The sequence below is a fragment of the Pongo pygmaeus genome, chromosome 1, assembly GCF_028885625.2.
Source record: "Pongo pygmaeus isolate AG05252 chromosome 1, NHGRI_mPonPyg2-v2.0_pri, whole genome shotgun sequence".
NCBI classification, from domain to species: domain Eukaryota; kingdom Metazoa; phylum Chordata; class Mammalia; order Primates; family Hominidae; genus Pongo; species Pongo pygmaeus.
This window is the reverse complement of record NC_072373.2, coordinates 80,923,588-80,938,134: the sequence shown is the minus strand read 5'-3', so window position 1 is coordinate 80,938,134 and position 14,547 is coordinate 80,923,588. Positions and strand designations below refer to the sequence as shown.

At 38.1% G+C, this 14,547-nt stretch overlaps 1 protein-coding gene across 6 annotated transcripts in view; it reads right to left on the bottom strand.

Annotated features, from left to right (window-relative positions):
• The window catches only part of NME7 (NME/NM23 family member 7), a 229,751-nt gene that overhangs the window by 364 nt on the left and 214,840 nt on the right, over window positions 1-14,547 (bottom strand). The window lies entirely within an intron of this gene.

The window sequence follows — 14,547 nt, the reverse complement described above, 5'->3', positions numbered from 1 at the left end:
GGTCAGGACTCCAGACACTGGCATACCCCTTCCCAAAGACATTAAGTTAAGTTAATCAATCAGAGGCAGAGAATCGATGAAGCTCCAGTTTGAAGTTCCATTTAAAAACTATCTTGCAGTGCTACTTCACTCAGTTTAGAAAACATGAAGTGTTGGTTCCTGCTTCACTAGACATCATATGTGTTATAAAAAAAAAAAAAAAGTTGTTAACACTTCAGTTTTTAAAAAATGAGGTTAGGTTTGAGGTTCAGTAAATTAATTAAGGTTCATACCTTGCTTTTTGGTTCAGGGATTGGCCTAAAAGTCCTTATTTAGCTGTATTTAAAAATTAGCCTTACTGTGAAAGAAGATAAAAATCAGCTTTCCAAAAAACATTTTCCAGCTATAATTAAAGATTTAGTATCACTTAACCAACATGGGAAATGCCCACACTAAAATGAGGGCATTGTATTTCTGAAATGGAAACCTTTCACAAAGCCTGTGCAGGCAGAGGAGCTCACACACATCCTTGACGTGGCACTGTGTCTTCAGGGGTGCTGCCCTCTTACAGAGAGACAGACCCGGAGGCCATGGCCGTTTTGGGGAGAAATGCCAGAAACAGCTTCAGTTCCCACCTATTGCTCCATATTTATAATCACACTAATCTATTTCTCTTGTTTTGCTATTTCTAGAGCAACAAATTGTGTGATGCGAAATTAGTACCAGAGGAACAATGACTCCACTTAACAAAAAAATAGCAAGGGAACGAAGAAAAATGGCACAACTGCTTAACTTTAATTGTTGAAGTCCTTAGGAGACTTCAGTAGTTGAAATGACACAGAAAAATCCTCAAACTAACATACCTACATGAAACTGAGTTTCTCAAAGTAACCCACATTTATGGAAATAGAAGTTTGTCTTGCAGAAATGTCAGCTCATTTTGTAAGGTGTATGTGATATTTAAATTTGTGATGCTTGTGAATAAGGGGAATGGGGCTTTAGGTCTGAGGAAAGGGGAGCATTCATTCAAATTAGAGGGTATTTTGCATTTTTAAGGCTGCTATGAGGTCACGACCTTGGTGAGACATACTTAACCTGTTTTCATATGTATTGTGTACCTTCTGTTCTAAGCCATTGTGTGTGTCTGTAACTTTCTCCAAGATTCTCTCCAAATCTTGCTTCTCTTAATTTCTCCAGATTGTGCCAACCTATTTCCCACTCCTGATCTTTAGCGTTATATCACCACTAGGAGACTGGGGAATGTGGTTTGTGTTCTTAGACTCAACAGATACCTACCATATGCCAAGCACTCTTCTAACAGCTAGTGAGAGATCTATCAGTGAACAAAACAGACAAAACTCCATCTTTTTTCCTCTGCTGCTCATATTCTAGTGTTAACCATTTGCATATTTCTTAGACTCTTCAATACATTATTTCTTTTTAATCAGTTTATTCTGACCCTTAGTAGATGACATATTTCATGGGTGTAGGGACAGTGCCATCTATCTCCCTTGGGGTGTTCTTACATTCAAGAAGTGGGTTTTCACACAAGTCCTGTCAAATACTTAATTCCTTATACAATATAAAGGGATTGAGTTTTTCAAAGATAGGCTGACTGCTTGGAATGAAAAGCATTTAAATATTGAAGAGAGAAAAAGGATTCTCTTTTCAACCCTTCATATTCTCAGAAGGAAAACTGAAATACCGAGTTAGTATGTCCTCAACCCTGGTTAATTTCCCTTGCAAATAAAGAGGGACAGGCCTTGGTCTCAGAAGCTTTGCCATGAGATGTTACCTAGCTAGGATTTTTAAACTGGTTTTCATTGTATTTTATTACCTTCAATTAAGAATAGTTTAAAACAAGTAGTTTTCCATTTATAGCAGTAAAATAAATTTGTTCAAGTATAGCACTGAATGGATTTAAAGAAAAATAGTAAAATTTCAGGTGGTAAATATGATGAAAAGCATGGAAGTGATAAATGGTTGACTAAAATTTAGGACTCTGCTTGAGAGTATAGCATTTTAGGCCAGGCACAGTGGCTCATGCCTGTAATCCTAACACTTTGAGAGTCTGAGGTTGGAGGATCACTTGAGCCCAGGAGTTCAAGATCAGGCTAGACAACATAAGGAGACCCCGTCTCTACAAAAAAAAAAAAAAAAACTAGCCGGGAATGGTGGTACACGCCTGTGATCTCAGCTACTTGGAGGTCTGAGGTGGGAGGACAGCTTGAGTCCAGGAGGTTCAAGGCTTCAAGGCCTTTGGTAAGCCTGGGCAACAGAGTGAGACCCTGTCTCGAAAAACAAAAACAAAAAACCCAACCAAAAGCAGCATTACACAGAACCTATCTACTTAGAACAACAGCATGCCCTGTCTGCTCCAGCTACACCTAATACCAGAGGGAACTGCTCCAACTCCAAATTAAAAACATTATCAGTGATCAGAAACAAAAGTTCCGTTATGAGAATCTTTCAAAGCTCAGTAATAGCTTAAACTCCTGGCTTCTTAAAGGATTAGAAACACTTTGATATCTGTGTATATTTGGCTCACAGAGGAGAACCAAATGACATTACCTTGAAAATCTAGGACTAAGGGACCTTATGAATACAGAGGGAAACTATCCAAGGAAGAGTCAATAGCAGTTTTAATTGAGTGAGTAAAGTGGTCTTGGTTTCAAATTCAACTGAGAAAACATGACTTTCTCCTTTTTTCTTTAAGAGGGGGCTACTGTTAACCACACATGTTATCTGTAGTCCCCTGGGCTCTACACCGAGAAAGATGATCAAGAAATAGATAAGCCTGTTATTCTTCCAACTGATGGTTCCAATGAGCACCCATATCCTAGTCATGTGAAACAAAGGGGTGAAACCAAGACAGGTATCTTGGTTCATGCTTTAATTTTCTATTTTTCTCCAAGAGACTTTCAGCATCAGTCCTTTCTGAGGGATTAAGTATCTTACTAAGGTGCTGACTCTTATTGACTACAGAATTCAGCTCTTTCATTTAGTCACAAAGGGATCCTAGACCCTAAGTGAATGCCCATATTGTAATAAAGCTGTAACACACTTATCTGTAGCCAGCTTTATCACAAAGCCTTTAAAAAACTTGGATTTCATAAAATCATAGGCGGCCTCTAGGGCTATCTTTTCCAAGGAGACACATATATTCTCCCTTAGTGTTGACCCTATACAGACCAGGCAGGAGGTGACATGGGTTAATTTAAAACTCAGCCAGCCACAGTGCCTGATATAGTGGCTGATATCATTACTTGGTCTGTCTTTTGGAGTGCTTCAAGGAGTATGGAACAGTCCTGCAGGAATAGGACATAGGATCCTTTCATTTTGATGAGGAGCAGGGGTTCTGAAATAACCAGCAGGTAAAGATTAGGCCTTGGGGAGGTTCTGATGAGTCTGCTTTGGAGCCTCTAGACAGCAAGAGAATAGTGTAATAGTATACTACTACTCAGGTTATACTGCAGAAAATGAAACATAATAGTTGGAGAAGTCCATGCCTACCATAAACCTTTGAAACCTTTGCCTAAAGCAGGCCTTTCTTTTCTTTCATTTGCAAATTTCTCCTGAGCCACCTACTATGTACTCAGCACTGACTATGAAATGTTGGGGTGGGGTAGAGGTAGGGGGTCACACGGGAGTGTCCAAACACACTAGGTCCTCATGAAATTTTTACTTTTGTACTTCTAAACGTCTTACATGGTCTAAACTATTCTCATCGATACCACTTCCGTCCCCTCCTCCTTCTGCCATTCATTTAACATATTCAACATATCCAATGGATAATGATAGTTGACTACCTATAAGATTAAGTTGAAGGCTCGTTCTGTCTTTATCACTATTAAATTTAAATAAGAACAATAGCTTACATTTATTTACTACTTTATAGTGCATAGTCTAATCTCACATATAAATCTCACTTCCTTCCCAATAGCTTTGTGAAGCTTGTTATTCTTTCATTAGCGTATCAGACACTTTAGAGATGGAGATGGAATGCAGGCATCTATTTTCCAATGGTTTTTAATGTTGGTTGACTATCAGAAATGCCTGTGGAGTTATATTTTCTTTTAAATAAGAGTACAGATGTGCTTGAACACTTAGAGAATCTATCGCACAGTTGTGGAATTCCAGCACCAAATTAGAATATGTGTGCCTGTGTTATTATACTAGAGTTTTGGATAAAATCTAGTCAGTTTGATTGAAGTGCAATTTTGTTAGTGTTCCAATAATATGATATTGAGTTTTAAATATATCAGTGTATTTAGTAGATGACCAACTTTCAACTCACTTGGGCCCCTTACAGCCAAGGTTGGCTGCATGGGCCTGCAGTCTGTGCATGGGGCCACATGCCTAGAAGAGCCTTGTGTTTGGTTTAATGCTCTGCTGCTGCTGTCTTGAAATTCTTAATAAATTTTGAAAAAAAAGCCCCAACATTTTTATTCTGCACCGGTTCTGCTTAAAGCCAAGGGCCTCTACTGTAGGGTTGCTTTAGCATGGTTGTCCTAATGGCTGAATGAAAAATGTGGTTGAAAAGGCTGCTTTTAAAATAAGCGATGAACAGATCGATGGCTGAGAGGCAGGTTGGGGAAGGTGCAGGGTGAGGCAGATTATGGAAGGTGTGAGCTGGCAGACTCAGCAGGCATGGAACAGTGGCCCTGGTATGGCGCTCTGCAGCCTTGGGCAGGGGTGAGGAGGGGAGGGCTTATGCTGTGGGGATGGCAAGAGGCAACTACCAGTAGGGGATGCGCATGTGAGCCTTGAATGAACCTTTGCTGGGCTCCCTTTCCTTTTTTGTCTTCCCTCTCCAAGGCACTACTTACTTTCAGCTCCCAAAATATGGGGCTCAGAAGTGGACAATAGTGAGGAAAGGAGTGGTAACTGAAAGAAGTCTAGGGTTCTCTGGGTGGAAAGACTCAGAGGAAACATTCAAACCTTGATAGAAAGGAGATGAAAAATCTATCCTGGCCTATTGTTGTAGTTACAGAGCCCCAAAAGCCCTTGGGCTGCAGATGTACCCCCCACAAATCTATTTACAGTCTAATTAAAAAATTAAGTTGAACTTAGTCATAACAGTATCTTCTTCAGATATGCTTATCTTCTCCATAGGTTTAGTTGACATATTTGAAATGTTTTAAGACTAAATGAGCCGGGTGCAGTGGCTCATGCCTGTAATCCCAGCACTTTGGGAGGCCTAGGCGGGTGGATCACCTGAGGTCAGGAGTTTGAGACCAGCCTGGCCAACATGGCAAAACCTCGTTTCTACTAAAAATACAAAAATTAGCTGGGCGTGGTACTGCACGCTTGTAATCCCAGCTACTAGGGAGGCTGAGGCAGGAGAATTGCTTGTACTCTGGGGGTAGAGGTTGCAGTGAGCCGAGATTGCGCTACTGCACTCCAGCCTGGGTGACAGAGCGAGACTCCTTCTCAAAAAAATAAATAAAAATAAAAATAAAAAGACTAAATGAAAATGTCACATTAAAATGACTATACATTTTTCTAATTCTGGAAACCCAATGTCTTCAGAGTTCTCTTTTAAAAACCTCAAGGCCAGGTGCAGTGGCTCATGCCTGTAATCCCAGCATTTTGGGAGGCCAAGGCAGGAGGATCACTTGAGCCCAGGAGTTCGAAACTAGCCTGGACAACATAGAAAGACTCTGTCTCTACAAAAAAATTAACAACAAAAAAAATTAGCTGGGTGTCGTGGTGCACACCTGTAGTCCCAGCTGCTTGGGAGGCTGAGGTAAGGGGATCACTTGAGCCTGGGAAGTCGAGGATGTAGTGAGCTAAGATCATGCCAGTACACTCCAGCCTAGGTGACAGAGCAAGACCCAGTCTCTAAAATATATACAGATATGTATATATGAAATTAAAAACTCAAAAGATAAAAACCTCTTGATTCCTCTGACTGCCACCCACTAAGAAGAACAATTCCCTTTTAAAAGCTGGAAGGTAATTATATCTCAGCCCAGAGTAGAGTGGTGCTGACTTTTCTCTTTATGGAAAATATTTACCTTCTTTGCTAATATAACTAAAGGCTACAACTTTCCATAAATTCATCGTAAAATTGTGTTTCATGACTCATCATTATCTAGCCCCTTTTGCCTTGAAGATGGTTTTGGTTGTAAGTGGTATCTCCCCAGTCTCTCAAAATATGAACAGATGTTTGTTGCTTCTGTTCCCTTCTCCTCTCTACCTGCAATAATTAAAAAGGTATTCTCTGAGAGTGTTCTCATCTCAGTGTGAACTTAGTCATAACAGTAACTTCTTAGTCATAACAGTATCTTCTTAGTCATAACAGTATCTTCTTCAGATATGCTTATCGGTCAATTTTTCCATATTTATATTTTGAATTTTACTCTTAAAAAATGAAGTTCTTGCTACATACCAAATGCTTTAACAGATTATTGTGTGTAATCCTTACAACCACCTTTATGACGTTGGTATTATTAGTCCCATTTTCAGTTCATGAGACTCAAGTTTTTTGAGCTAATAATTTGCCTAAAGACATATCACTCTGTTAAATGTCTCTGGTTCAGCCTGTGCTGGTTCAGAGCTCACACTAGGGATGTAGCCTGGCTGTCGGAATTTGACTCCTAGCCCTGCCATCTCCTGGCCAGATAACCTTGAGCAAGTTACTTAACTTCTTTGTTCCTCAGATTCCACATCTATAATGTAACAATACCTACTATGTAGGTTTGTTTTGAAGTTTAAATGAGGAGTTATATGGAAGACATTTAAAATAGTGTCCAGCATAAATATTGCATAATAAATATCATTATTATTGGTTTCCAAATACTCTCCTAATGTTATGGCCCATCCTGCTGTATGTCACTGAACCCAAGTATTTCTGAATAACTCCATCAAGTGCTGACAGCCAGAACTGTCAATTCCTGCTTATCAGATGATAGCATACATAATTATTCAAGTCGTGAACAGCAGAGGCAGACTAAGAATACTTTGAAGACTAAGATAGTAAACAGACGTGAGAACCAAATGCAATATGTGATCCCTGATTGGATCCTGAACCAGAAACTATTTTTTTTCTTTTGCCACAGAAGACATTTGTGGGTAAAAAATGAAGGTCCGTACATTGATAATAGTATTGTATTAATGTTAACTTCTTGATTCACAATCACTTTCTGTGGTGACTGCAGATAATATCAGTGTTTTTAGGAAATATACACTGAAGTATTGAGAGATAAAGGGGAATTATATCTATAATATACTGTTAAATATTAATTACAAATAATTAAATTCATATGTACAGAAGGACAGAAGAAAGGATGATTAACATGGTAAAATATTAACATTTGGCAAATATAGGTAAAGGGCTTGTGGAAAGTATTTTTTTTTAAACTTTTCTATAAGTCTGAAATTATTTCAAAATGGAATGATAAAAATATTAATCAGTAGAAAGAACAGAAAGAGTACTAGATTTGGAGTTGGAAGAATTGAGTTTGATTCTAGCCACTATTTCCTGGTGCTCTTAGGCAAATCATTTAGACTCTCTGAGCCTGTTTCCTAATCTAAAAATTGAAGATAATAAAACCTATCTCATTGGATTTAGTGGGCATGTAAGTTTCTGGGTGGATTTATAAAGTTGTAGCACATTATACAAATAATACTTTTTTAAAAAGGACATATGGCCTCATGTTCCCACTCTGAAACTAGTAGCCCAGGATGGGCTCTGCTACAAATCAGCTACAGTAAAGCTTAAGGGATGGGTTTTCTCAGTTATGAATGCCAAGCAAGCAGAGGGGAAAAACTCAGGTGACCTTGACACTTCCTCTTAGAAATTCATTTTTGTGGCTCCCAGAGAAGAAAAGATTTTGACAGGGAATAGTCTATCCTTAAAAAAAAAAAAAAAAAGATTTCAAATAAAAGAAATTGTAGATATAATGACCAGTTCTCAAGATTGGTGATTTTCAACTTGGTTGTACATCACAATCACCCTATGGATCTTTAAAGAACCAAAAAGTAGATGCTTACACCCCCACCCTGGGGAGTCTGATTCATTAGTTCTTGGGTAGGTCCTAGACGTCCACATTTTCAAAGAGCTTCACAGACACTTCTGATGTCCACTGGGGTTGAAAGCCACTGCCCTAGTATTGTTTATAACGACTAAATAAGATCCTTTACGCATAGTGCTCAATAAACATTAACCCTAATCTCATATTTTCCTTTCTCTGTGTCTCAGAGGAATGACAAACTGAAATTAGAAATGCAGATCTTGTTGACAAATGATTTACAATAAAGTTTCTGGATGAAAAAAAAAAAAGAAAAGAAAACTACTGTCCTAGATAGTTAGTCAAAGTAGGTGCCTCAGAAATCAGAGCCCAAACCAAGCCCATCTGATATCATTATATGTGATATGGGGAAAGAATAAAACCCCCCACTTAACTTGGCATTTAGTAGTATCCACAGTACCTTGGAGGCACTTAACATGGATAATGTGCCAAGGAGACAGGTAGGCCTCAAAAGATGAAGTGGGGAATATGGGCAGAAAAGCAGAGTAAACTTCAACAGGATTATCTAGGGTATTGATAAGGAAATAAATCAAAGCAGCCTTACAAGATGAGTTTTATAAACAATAAACAGTGATTCAGGAAAGGGATCTTGGAGTATGTCCTCATCATTCCCTGAATACTTGGGCCAAGACGGCTGTCTAGGAGGCCATCAATGCTGAGGTGCTGAGTGTCCTCATAAAGGATGTTGTCAATTAAACCCAAGGAATTACAGTACTCTTTACAAGAAAAACAAACCACAGAATATTTTATTTCTTGGGAAGTTCCTATTGCTATACTTCATACACATTTCAGTTAGAAAAGCTCCAAGACAAAAATAATAGAGTTAGAAAATAGAAACAAAAATTTTTTAGAAGATGGAATGCCTTTTTTTTTTTATAAGGACAGATGAGAAAAGTAAAAAAGCTCTTAGATTGGATAAAAGCTGAGAGAATACATAATCAGAATTCATGAGATAATGAAGGGAATAGCTGGGATGGACTTTGTCACAAAATTGGAAAGAAATCGTGACAGCAAATGCTGAGGTAATTTAAGATTTAAGAGAAAATTACTTCATATATTGCTTCATTTAATTTTTACTGTGAAATGTCATTACTTCTACTCTTCAAGTGGATAAAATGAGTCTGAGAAAGGTAATTTTTCCTAAGTCACAAAGGTGGTAGGAGGAGAAGCTGGGGATTTGAACTCAGTCCACCTCTCCAGAGTCTGTGTCCAGAATCACTATACTCCTGGACCTCCCTTATACTTTAGATTTTCGAGAAGGCTAAGGAAAGCCTATATGGCATAGTAAGATTCAAGTTCAACTTTAAACTTTTGATTTACCTTTGAACTCAAGTTCAAATCAAGTAAAAATCATTAAGAGCTCAGCTAACTTATCTTTCTATTCATCACTTCAGTATGCTCACAGCCTTTGGACTGATTTTGAAATAGAAATGCTAGTCTTGCAATATTTTCAGCTAAGCCAGAATAAGATGGATTGTTTTCCTAGGAATTAATTTCTCCATTTCTAGTCTTCAAGTTTTAGTAAAACGATGCTTGATGACTTACAGCAATAAATTCTTAACTGGTAATCAAAAAAGAATAAACTGTACTTCTGTTCATAGAGGAAAGAAAAAGAAGCACCTGCAATTTGATAATTATAATAATTCATTATACTGCTTACAAAGGATATAGAGACAGTATGGCAAACTAGAAAAACCCAGGATTACTAGTTAGGAGAGTAATGTTCTATACACTAAGCCATGCAATTTTAGGTGAGCCACTTTCCTTTTCTGGGCAACACTTTCCTCAATGGTAAAACCAAGGTGTCGGATTAGAATTTGATTTCCTCAAAACCTAGAATCATGGAATGTTAGTGCAGGAAAGGGGTTTAGAGGACGGCCTTTCAATCTTTGTCACCTCATGGTGCACCTAGAAAATGCTCATTCTTGCATGGCATCCTGGAGCCGGCACAGGAAGTGGTTAAGGATTGGAGCTGCTGCCTCCAGGTCTCAGAGTATCAATTATTCAGCTCATTTGTGGGGAAGTCCAAGCTTTGAGAATTACAAGTTCAGCCTCATCATTTTCCACATGGAGAAACTAATGCCTAGACACATTTTATGAATTTATAACAACCCATAAATTAAAGTACATGATATCAATGTATTTTCAGTTGTTACACTATTATTTAAAAAATCTATCCCAACCTGACCCCCTTCATTCCATTTTCCACATGGTAACTGGAGAGACCTCTTAAAAACTGCAAACCTGATTATGTCAATGCCCATTCCCCTCAAGGGTTGCCTCCTGATGTTTTGAGGATAAAGATCCATATTCTTAAAATAGCCCACAAAGCCCTGCATGGCCCAATCTCTATTTCTCTAGTGTCATCTCATGCTATTTTTTATTTTCATTTTATATTTCTTCTTTCCTTTTCTAAAACACACCAACCAATTCCCCGCATAAGGGCTTTAGCAAGTGCTATTTTCTTGGCCTGGAGTCATTTACCTTCTTCCTCAGCTGACACTCATTTCAGGCCTCAGTTCAAATGCCATTTGCTAAAGAAAACCTTTCTTAATCCCCCATCTACACCAGGTTCCCCGATTACCACTCATCCTGTCTTTTACTACACAGCAATAATCAGAGTTTGTACTTGTCCATTTCTTTTTGTGATTATCTGATTAATGTCTGCCTTCCTCATTACACTATGAGCCCTGAATGGAATGTGTGTCTGAATAGGAGTTCTTGTTCATTACTGTCTCCTCAGTGCTTACCAGTTTCTGGTGTATAGGAAAAGTTCAGTGAAATGTTCAATGAATGAATTTATGGTTTAGTTTTGGCTACAGAAGTCTTCCTGGCAACTTCAATTCATTGCACTGACAGCTCTGTACATCACATTTCTTGTAATATGAAACATGGATATGGTAATGCCTTACTTCACTCTAATTAGTGAACAGTATGGGCATTTACTTAAACTTTTCACTGCAAATATTCTTAACAATTTTTTTTATTGTGGACAACTTTGAGATCTAAGAAGCTACGGACCATCTCCCCCCCAGAATGAATACATCCACAACACTTTGCAAACAATTTCAGCCAGTCAGTCCATGGACTAACCCTATGAATAAATTTCAAACTCCTAAATTTGGCATAAAATAATCATACGACTTGAGACTTAGCTACCTTTCCATGCTCATCTGCAATTCTCTAATGTCTTTTTAAACTCTGCTATATCAAATTCCATGTAGTTTCCCTACATGGAATTAGGGATTGCTCCTGTGAGTAGCTACTACACTCTAGCCTGGGCAACATAGTGACACTCCATCTCGGGAAACAAAGACAAAAACAAAAAAACAAGGTAAAGAGCTAAGAGAATGGATACATAATATCCCTCAAATAAGAAGACAAACTGGAATACCAGCAAATAAAATTGAATACTTGCAATGTGCAATTATCCACAAAGGCCATTACAAGAGAATATATTATACAACATACACACTATTTCTTCAGCCTAGAATACTATTGTATGTTTTGTTTTTTTAACCTATCCTCCAATACTTGGAGCAGATTTCATATCTAACAGGAGGCTCATCTGATTCTTGTGCTGAAACCCAGTAAGGATCAACCTCCTAGCATTTACTTCCTGATAGGGGCTTTCATGAAACCCAGGAAGGATCAATCTCCTAGCATTTACTTTCTGATGTCAATTTTGATAACAATTTTTCCTGGAGAACGTTAAATTCTTTGAGAATGAGGACTGTGTCTTATTTAGCCGCAGTGCCTAGAACAGTAAATGGCACAAACAGGCCTTCAATAAATGTATGTTAACCTGAGAAGGACCAAAATTATCAATGGTAGAAGAAGCCAGGCACTGTGGCCTGCACCTGCCGTCCCAATTACTGGAAGCTAAAGCAGGAGGATTGCTTGAGCAATTTGTTTATTATACAACGAAGTTATTTTTACCCCAGTAAAATGACTAAAAATTGCGTTAGCCTAAGGTATCAATGTCAGTATCGGTTTCTGTTACAGAAAATCATCATGTAAACACTAGAATAATGAATTCTTTATTAAAACAATCTGAAGGCAATACTCAGAAAATGTACCATTATGATGACTTTATGGAAAGATTCAAAGCTATGCTGTGTGCTACTATTGTATAATGTTTTATAATTCTCTCTGCCTTGTGAATAGTAAGCAGCAGATTTTAGCTCTCAGATGGTGATTGTAGAGTAACCAACAAGTTAATGGGTAATGAGAAAAGTGGAGAACTTTGCACGGAAAGATATGTCCACTGATATTCCAAGCAAAGAAATTATTTTTGCTGTTTTAAACTTGCGGTTTTTATTCATTTACTCAACAGATTAAGCTATTTCTAACTCTAAGGTTGGTACCAAAAGGGACCAGTATTTATCATTAGAAGAATTACCATTCATTACACAATGGAATAGAAGCATAATGCATAATGGACTTTCACAGGGTGATTGGGTAGAATCCAACGAGACGGCTAATTCACACAATTCTGTTTCACTTACTCTGGTGCTCTTCTCTCTTATGCCAGATTCATTTGTTGTCATAAGGCCAGTTATAGCAGCACAGTGGGAGGCGGGGTGGAGGTGAGGACAGAAGCATTATCAGAAGCTTCCATGGAGGCACAGTTTTTAAAACTACCCACCGAGAATCCATAGGTAGCCTCATTGTAGCCTCATTCCAGCCCCTACTCTTGCTCAGACCATAGTGGTAATGACAGAATGGGAGATATCACTCACTGATAGAGTAGACTATTCTGTAAGATGACAAGGTCAGTAAAAGCAGTAAATAAGGGCGTGCTTACAACAAAGATGGAATTCACAATGTATGTTGACCCGAATTTAAAGACAAGAAATAGAATTATGGAGGAAAATCGAATTGTTATAACCCCTAGAAACAAAAACAGCATCCAGCACAATTGTGAGTGCACAGTGCATAGCACAAGAGATGTGAGCTAAATGTGGTATGAGAGTATAGTGGGCCTGAAGGAGAAAGTAAAAAGTGGAGAGATACAGCATTTCATATTATTTTTATTGATTCAGAGGGTACATGTGTAGGTCTGTTACATGGATATATTGTGTGATGGTGAGGTTTGGGCTTCTAGCATACCTGTAACCATAATAGTGAAGATTGTACTCAATAGGCAATTTTTCAATCTGCATCCTCTTCTCACTCTCCCCGCTTCTGGAGTCCCCAGTGTCTATTATTTCCCTATGTATGTCCATGTGTAACCATTGTTTGGCTCCCACTTACAAGTGAGAACACAGCATTTAATATTATCGGAGGGGGAAAAGATTCCATACTACACATTTGTCTCAAATAATAAATACATCTGTGGTTTTTCAAAGAATAAGCCCTAATTTCCAAGGCAGACTTCCTAGTCCATAGCTATACCATGAGATGGAAATTTAGATGCTACAGTGATTTGGGGTGATTCACACAGGCATTCTGTATAAATTAAGCAAAAATGAATGTATTTATCAATAATTACAGATAAACTCACCAAAAGTACAGCCAAAGCCCTTTGGAGTATGACATAATTTTGCAATAAAATCAGGTGGTGTACCTAAGGGACACACTATAACATATATACTCTTTAAATCCCAGTGACTTCTTCCCAGGGGTTAAATCAGAGGAGTCGTATCAAATCCAAGAAATATCATCTTCAAATGTATTTCAAAAGTCTCAAATGATTAAACCCAATGACCTTTTAATAAATGTAAAATAAATACACAAGGATATCAGCTCTAGGTCTGCCTTACTCCTTCCCTTCCTTCCACAGCCATTTGTCAATAATCAACTAAGTTACTGATAAACAGAGGCTAGGTTCTTGGGATACAAAGGTAAGACATGGCCCCTGCCCTCAAGGAGTTCACACTAAGGGGAGAACTACACAGAAACAAATAATTATTTTACAATACACCAACTATGTTAACAGAAGTATGTATAAGGACACTGGGGACAAAAAGGAGAAAGTACTTGTGATTTTGTTCCTCATATGACACATTATTATTAAGTGGGAGATGAGAATTATGTACTTGGTCATTCAACAAATACTGACTATGCCCCTCTCATGGGTAAGCACAGTGAAATCACAGTGAGATCAGAATAATCCTTTGGAATTCCAGGGGCACGCGACCTTCTCTCATCCCCCTCAAGAACTCAAAGGCCTCTTGCTGCTGACAGTGCAGCAGCCTGATAGTTAAGAATTTTTTAAGGAATAAACAACTTTATATATTTAATCTAAAACTGAGTTGGACAAGTTTGTGAATAAAAATATCAGTTAATAAGGATAAAACATAAGTAAATATCTAATCATTCTAATTACTTTTGAGGGAGGCCAAATATTCTGACTCTATTTCCTATTATATCTTCCTTCATGCTTAGTTTTTCCACTCTCACTCCCCATCCTATCATGAACTCTAGAGAAATAATACTTGTTACATTTAAGATCATACAGAAAGGCAGTGAGGTTAGAGAGTGTAAATTCTGGACCCAGATTGCCTGGGTTCATGTCTGTGCTCTGTTA